Source organism: Botryllus schlosseri, chromosome 4, assembly GCF_051294905.1.
Source record: "Botryllus schlosseri isolate E-star chromosome 4, Bs_hap1, whole genome shotgun sequence".
Taxonomy (NCBI): domain Eukaryota; kingdom Metazoa; phylum Chordata; class Ascidiacea; order Stolidobranchia; family Styelidae; genus Botryllus; species Botryllus schlosseri.
Genome location: NC_137239.1, coordinates 8,164,756 through 8,173,466, shown reverse-complemented (window position 1 = coordinate 8,173,466; position 8,711 = coordinate 8,164,756). Strand labels below are relative to the sequence as shown.

General features: G+C 39.0%; 1 long non-coding RNA gene across 1 annotated transcript; it reads right to left on the bottom strand.

Moving 5' to 3' along the window:
• Window positions 1–3,630: 3,630 nt before the first annotated feature.
• LOC145436974 (uncharacterized) lies at window positions 3,631–4,276 on the bottom strand. Its single transcript, XR_013914517.1, has 2 exons — window positions 4,113–4,276; window positions 3,631–3,847 (listed from the first exon to the last, which is right to left on the bottom strand). It is a non-coding gene; the product is annotated as an uncharacterized LOC145436974 (long non-coding RNA).
• Between the last annotated feature and the right edge of the window lie 4,435 nt (window positions 4,277–8,711).

Here is an 8,711-nt window from a genome sequence, read left to right as displayed (position 1 = left end):
ATAGACATATATTGTTGTCGCGGGCCGTAGTTGACCCGTGGCGTAGCGGTATAGATTTTGTAGTAGGCCCTAATTCTTGCAGATATACCTAGTGAAACTATAATTCTATATATCCCTGAGATCTCGATTGGAAATTTACTTTCGACAAAATTCATCAACATCGAATACTTTCGCCGCGTATGATCGCTGCGTACGCGATATTTTAACATTTGCAGTGATTGCTATAATATATGTGAAGTGTGGGTTCTATAGTTCATGCGCTTACTATTAGATTGCAAAGTCTTCTCTAACCGCTCAATAACAAGATCAGTGACAAAATGTTTCGATTTAGGTATTGTACCAATATCGTGTGGGACACTGGGAATCGAAACCTGGGTATACGTTGTTCTATATGCCACTTTTGAGAGTGAGAGTCATTTTTGCAGTAGACATGGTTTGAATAAAACTAAAACTAAATATCATTGTCTTCGAGAGCTACAGAATAGAATAGTCAGTGTTTTCCTCTAGTTATCAGTGGTTCTCAACCTTTTTGGCTTCGCGGACCCCTTTTGACCGTCACGGACCCTCGCGGACCCCCTCAAGTTTTAGTTCAATTTTAGCTCTACTATGGTGCAACCTTTATCTGTCTTGTGCAAATATGAGCTGTAGGCTTGTGATAAACAGCAAAATAATGATTTTTCTTGAAAATAACCTCATACCATTTATGTAGAAATTGGTAGACTTTGGTAGACTTTTATTATTTCAAAGCTAATTTTGCTGCTGTATTTCTTGAAGTACTAGGTCGTGTCTTGAAAATCCACGTCTTTGTTCTGATATGAACGAGGAGTGCCGAAAACCATTTCCGCAAAGATAGATGGAGGCTAATGCAACATTAACGCATAACGCTTCCGACGATACTTTGGTGTGATCGCAACATTTATGGCACCAAAATTAAGAAACATACATACATTTTATGAACATATCACTTCCAGCATCTAGCGCAGGGACGGGCAACATACGGATAGCGAGCCACAGAGAGTTTCTATCGTCAAAGTGAAATCCTAATCTAGAAGTATAGACAAATTTTATGCGCCAAAGAATGGATCCAAGTTTTCCAACCTGAGAAAGACTGTCAGGAAACGACTTGTTATGTTCGGGTTTATATATATATTTACGAGCAAACATTTTCGACCTTGAACAATTGAACATTAACAAGACAAGGCTGCATACCAATATAACTGGCGATATTAATTTCAGGGTTGGAGCGTAATGCTTTGATAGCAACGAAACACTCCTTATTCATCAAAAAACCAGCCTTGTCGATAGGGAATCCGCAATAAGAATGTGCTAAATCTGATAGCCGAGCTTTAAGGACAGGTATATCATTGTCTGATTCATGACGAGTGTCAACCGAAAATACTCGGGTTCATTTCAATATGAATATACTATTCAATTGTATATTGAAGTTATGTACCTTTAAGAAGCTGTTCAAATAGTGGTTATGTATATCACAGGATAAAATCGATTACGTGTCAAGGTTTCAGTCCCTGCTTTGGGACAAATTGGTGAAATACTTCGGAAATTTTTATTTCAAACGACTGTTCCCTAATTTTATGAGACTGACAACTTCGCATCGAGAAGGTTTCGCAGACATTACGAAGTCACCCTTATTGACGTTATCCCCATATTTTTTGTTTGTTTTCCACAAACCCCAACAAAACGTATATAAGCAGCAATATGTTTGTATCAGCAGGTTATTGAAAAATTGGCAATGAAAATGATTTTCCACACTACGATAGTTCATGTCAGACGATTATGATGATGATATGAGTCATGAGGTCTTAACAGTTGTGGTGCAAAACTGTCTCATGCTTTCTCAAATTAAAAAAAAAAAATTAAGTTATCAACCATTTTAAAAATTTAGAGGTCTCGCGGACCCCTAGGGGTCCGCGGACCCCCGGTTGAGAACCGCTGCTCTAGTACGATAAAGAATGATTTTGTTTAGTGTTGTAACCCAGAAACTCAGATATACGTTATAATGAGTGCTTTGTTTTAAGGAAGATTTAGGCTCGGCAATCTTATTTCTTCGTAAATCTGTCTTCGTTGGGTAACTCGGTGAAAAGTTTTGGTATTTGGTTTCGTAATGACGTTTCAAGTTACTGTTATATTTTCCTGTTCATTATTTCTTTTCTGGCAATAATCGCTCTACGACATTTTATTTGCCAAACTTCAGTCATTCACTTATTCCTGGCCTTTACAATGTAAATGGGAGAGCCGTATTCACCATTGTAGGCCCGAAAATGATTGCGATCCGGGCTGGCGCGATTAATCATCAAGTTCGTTGTTGAACACAATGATTTACCATTGATTGAAAACCAGGCACCATTGCTGCGGGTAAAACGTTTGTGAAGTCGATTCGAAAGTTCAATTGCAAAGTTATAACCCTGTAGTCAATGTTGTGCCACTCTCCCCTGAATTTTACTACTCTTACGTAAACCATAAGGAACGAAACAACACGAAAACAATTCGCGTATTGTGAATATGCGATAGAATGCATAGATTTATATTCTGGTTAAATTTTTCTAGCAAAATTGTGAAACGCATGTGCAGTGCAATCATTAAAGAGCCGCAATCAAAGGCTGAATGATGAGCATGCGGCTCGCGAGCCGCACCAGGTCCACACCTGCGATATAATAATATGAAGGAAATTTTGACGTTCACGTTTACAGTTAAATCGTTTCTATTCCTCACAACGCATACGCTGAGTTGACTCCTACAGTCTATTTCGGAAAACTACTCGCGGTCACACGTGGGAGCCGTATAAAAAATCTACCCGTCTTTATGGACGAAAATAACAAGCTCCAATTATTTGACGAGTAAAATTAATCCTGAGTTAAATATAGTAGATACAGATAAGGGATAAAGGTAATGGGATCTACGCAAGAAAATTATAACGCACGCTGTGAGGAATTGAGTAGGCTACTCTAGCAACGGAAATTTAAGTTCACTTCAGTGTGACAAACGGTCAATTTTAAATAGTTCAAATAACATTGACGAAGTAAAGCATGGTAGGGGTTTCAATGTTCGACGTTCGAGCAACCAACAGGGATCGCATAATAGCTTGAAAACTTTACTACATACGGAATCACCTTTATTATTCGATGAAATAAACCAAATAACATTGATGGAAAATAAGGCTGGTTACTGTGTGGGTGATATATGGGAAATCTGAGCTCCTCTATAAGTGGATTTCTCATGTTTCAAGATGATTTGATAACAAAAACTCAACAAGTAAAACTCCCCCGAGTTCAAATTGATAGGTACAATGAGAAGAGACTTAATTGCAATCTACCTGGGATTGGTATGGTATAACCACGCATCTTTATAGATGGAAATCCCGCTTGGTTTCGATGTGGGTTACATGTTAGTATGTTACTAACCCATTCCGATTATCCATCCCACCTAACCACTTAAATTCCACCTGGATACCAAGTGGGCGTGCTAGCTGGGTAGTCACGTGTTCGCGGATCACACAAATGTTATACGCGTCTCGTAGGCTGCACACCTTTGTACATACAAAACCCGCAGTTTTAATTCCTATATGTATAACTCCTGTAAATCGGCATGAATTCCAAAGACACATCGTAATGCCCAGGCATTTCTACATATTTATTCGTCGCATATCTTTCCAATCCAATATTACTTATAATAAAGAGAGGCTACATATCGTTGTGATGATCGCAATTACACTGGTATATTATACGCATATGATGTCCGAAACTGATTAAAGTTGTGACACATAAGTTTGTAGAAGTCGTTTCTACGCCACGGTCCCCAGTCTTCTGCCCAACACCAACCTACTATTAATCTGCAATAGAAATCGAGGTTTATCGTGAATTCATGCCGATATATTAATGTACAAAACACTAGTATCATACAAACAGACCGAGAGCATCCACGATCTAAACAATTTGCAACGGGAACCATTTATTAATTAAAATATTAAAATAATAAAATATTATACAGCTTTGCATTTGTTACGTGCATGGCACCTGATCAATGGAGGCTTGATTCAATGTAATGTATATGCTGGAAGTATTATTTAGCCGGAACTGACGCAGCATTTTACTCACCTATTGGAGAGCGGTCTTCTACTAGCTTTCTGCCTTTCTGCCCAACAACTCCGACTGCGATGGTCAAAACCAAAACCCAGCAAATGATGCTCGTCAAGCCGTTCATTTTTATTGCAGTGTCAAAATGGTTACCATATAATTTTATTGCAATCGATGTAGTACTGCTGTATGATGGGATAATAATTTGAGACGCTTAGGAGTACAGAACATCATAACACATTTGAATAAAATATTCATATTTATTCCCGAAGCTTTCCGGCTGACCCTCGTCAGGGGATATCGTCAGCAATATTGCGAGTCTTCGAATAACTATGTTCAACAACAATATATATCGCCAATTATGACGTCACACATAAAGTATACAAAGTTAGAAAAACGAGAGAACTGTAGCGTTTGGCATGGAGATAGCGAAGCAAAACAAGTTAATGCGCGATTTTCAAATGATACATAAATTCCTTCTGTTGGCATAGACTAGGCTTGCTCATAGGGAAGATGATGAACTCAAGAACAGAGAAATGAAATAAATTGCGACCCTTAGCCAATATAGAGAACATGTACTCGTGATAGTTAGCAGCACATGTATGATTTTCTAAGAAATGTTTGTCGTGCCGACGCTACAGTTCTCTCGTTTTTCTAACTTTGTATAGTTTATGTGTGACGTCATAATTATCGATATACATTGTTGTTGAACATAGGTATTCGAATTCTCGCAATATTGCTGACGATATCCCCTGACGAGGGTCAGCCGAAAAGCTTCGGGTACAAATATGAATATTTTATTCAAATATATAATTTGACAATAAATATGGCTAGTCAGAACCCAACTATTGGAATTTGAAGATATATGCCGGTGATGCATTAAATAATCAGTCTACAAACCCTTAAATTAAAAAAACTGCTCATGATTCAAGTCTATCACCATTCGGTGCCAATCTACCACCAGAAGTGATGACACACGAATCCCCATTTCATGCAGCCTATCAAAACTATGCGTATAAGTAAGTGACTATAGGCCATGATATATTTGCGTTGTTAAAGCTCATGGGCAGTAACAAAGAGGTTCGGTCGTCTCCGACAAAAAGAGAGAGTGCATCACGTTACCAATCGCATTGAGCCCAGTAAAGGCGTCGTATTTTTATTTTTCAGCTACCGATAAATACTTCGAAAAGTAACCGAGGTAACCTATTTCATCAAGAGTACCTCTTTCGGTTGCATCTATTCTTCAGAAATCCACCATTAAAATGATATTGAAGTACCACACAATTGATGAAATCGAATTCTTCTGAACAAAATATTGCATTTCTAGAATTCGCGGCTCTAGACCAGGGGTTCTCAAATTGGGATACGCCATAAACTATTCGTGGGCAGTGGGCACGCTTGCGAATTCTGTTTTCTTGCACTGTGACAACTTTCTCCAACAGTGAGTTACCCGTTCGTGAGACAAGCGATAAAAAAATCGCTTACGAAATGCAACTTTTATCATGGCTTAAACCAGTGGTCGCCGACATGTGGATGACAACACAGTAAGACACCAAACCCTTTGCTGAAACGTATATAATGTTAACATAGTTTTGATGCTGTCAGCATTGTGCGACTTGAACTTCAACCGAAATAAGTAGAATCAGTAAAGTTATGAACGTATCGCTAATCACAGATTCAAATATATATCATGTTCTAAGAACGTGCTTGACCGGCTCCCCCTCCTAATTTTGACAAGTGTCGCTAATGTTTTTGATGTTGGTGCGTTATCATAAAATCAATATTAGATTTGTTTTAAATGTCTTCGGTCACTATGTAATTTAATTTTAATTTCAATTTTGCCCATAATCTGAATTTAACCATGTAGCGGCCCGCAAGTGGATTCAGATGTGGAATGCGGCTCTCTCATTAGGTCGCATAATATTCCATAAATAGTCGGCTGTATACACTATACAGGGTAACTAGGTCTGATACAATAATTCCTATGTGTACTCCGGGAACGATGAGCTTTTAAATAGATGTATCAAATATGTTATGAAAGAATTTTTCTATGATATGGAAAATTGAAAGTATTGTATGGAGCGAGTGAGGCGGGCATGGAATATGGAAATTTCCACTCCATGCCATACGATACAACGGCCCAAAACGAGGAACTTCTGCTGTGGAGCAGACGTGGTACAATAAACAACGAGGACTATTTCATAAAATGCGCCGATTGCTTCTGTAACTATTATCCAGCTTGATATAATAAAAGACACTGAAATGAAATGCATCGAAACTACGATTGCATACGGCTGATTAAACGAATCTTACCGAGCAAGACATTACACTGCTTGTAATCTGAGTGTCTAGACTGAAATAAGTTGGTTACGCACACAATATCATCACCATTCACCATGCACCTTATCGCCCGACTTAGCTTACTGTATGTGATTAAAGTCTTATATAGGCCACGCGTGTATTCCGGCAATGCAAACTTGCCCCGATCTTGACATGAAATCATTCAAGTCAATGTACATTCAATATCGTTTAACGTGACAATATAAACTATGAAGTGTTGCTGTTCGCCTTAATCGATTTCCATTGCTTATATAAACCCAACGTAAACTCACGTGTGCGTGCCTCCTTGCAGACCAAATATTGAGAAGTATGTAATTAAGGCACACGCACTGTTGGCAAAACGACTATTTCGAAAACAATAATGTCACACAATTTACTGTTCGTGATGCATAACAATTTTTCAGCATCGCGAATAAAACAGATACAAGCTCAATGTAATTCAATGAAAAACACGCAGAGCACGATTTTTATTGTCATATCAACACATAAGTGAAATGTCTGCACATGAGAACATCAATCCCTGAGTTATTTCCTATATTTCAGTCACTCAGAAATGTATCGGCAGTAGTCCTGTTTAAATCCTGACTGATATCTGATTATTTCAGCCAATACCGATAAAGCCGTTGCATATGAACTCACTTCATGTAATTTATAAGTATAGTGAACTCAACCACATGTAATTCATATTCGTCGTTTCCTCTACCTCTCATTTGGAGAGGCAATTCGATTAAATTCAGCAAAATGTTTCTCCCTGCAAATCTAGCACTCATACGTTGCGCATTCCTACCGTCATGTGATAGCGCATAATTATGTTCAGTAATCCGCGTGTGAGCGGTAGCAAATGCGATAGCAAATGTCCAATTTCCTCGCCAATGCATGACTCATACTGATAAGTTTCATCAGCGGTAATTATTGCTACATGCCAGGGTTTCGGAGCAGCCATAAATTTGCATTGCTCCAGCTCCGGCTCCAGCTCATGAGCCGCATTATTACCACTGCTCCGGCTCCGGCTCTGAAAACTATCAAAGGTGTCTGTCTATATCAGAGGGGAGCAATCCGCGGCCTGCGGGCCATATGTGGCCAGCGAGAAGGCTTTGAGTAGCCCGCGAGCTAATTTCCCATTACATAATTGAAATTCTGTTATATAATCGAAATTGATTTGCTCAGATTGTGAACTCACTAGGCCAACCAAAAATATGATTAGTCTGGCCACGACACTAGGGATGTTGATGACTGGACTAAAATATCAGTTCCAACGCATTGGCAGATCCCGGGTCCATTCACATTTTTAGTAAATCGTCGTACATTACAATAAAATAAAAAAGTAGTAAATTTTTTTTTCACGCTTCGCTTGTTTAATTGTCACACGATTTCTTTCTCTGTAGCCTACCCCCACCTGAAAATGAAAGAACGCCTGATTTAGCCGATTGAGTCTAACTATAGATTATTCGCGATTACGAGAGAAAGTATTTTCCCGTTAGCGCTCGCAGAAAGATCGTCGACGATGAAATATAAGCACAAAATGATTGTCGTATATTAGCGGAAATCTTCGATATCGATATGTCCGCGGAATAGTCCTATCCTTGCAGACTGAGCCCAGCGGGCGGTATACAGTCGACACGCAATATACCCAAGTAATAATAATATAAACTTCGAAAATTTTACGCGCCTGGCGCGGCTAGTATGCAGCGCACTCGTTCGTCAATTTCATGTGGCCTTTTAGCCGAAAAGGTTGGCAATCCCTGGTCTATATAGATTACTAATTTACCCGTAGGTTAGTTATCTATACTAATCTAGAGTCTGTCAGCCGTCAGTAACATCGGATGCAGCAACGAAGACACCGTCGTGCCGTCGTGCCGGCTTGTGACGACATAATCAATACTTGTCAATTGTCGATAACATCATAGTTGCACTAGAACGCACGTTACTCCAGAACTTCGTTATTGCATCGCGAGGCCAATAAAATCGATTTTGTATATTCAATCGGTGGCATAGACGACGGAAGGCTTGGAGATCCAATGTAAAATACAGACAAACAAACGGGTATATTTGTCCATCTTGGTTATTCACTCAACTACCATTGGTGCTTTCGATACAGTGAACGGTATATGTGGCAACATATGTGGCCGGTCCCCATATTTACCTGTGGATATATCACTCTAATGATATGCGTTAAATACTGTACCGTTCACTGTATCGATAGCACCAATGGTAGTTGAGTGAATAACCAAGATGGACAAATATACCCGTTTGTTTGTCTGTATTTTACATTGGATCTCC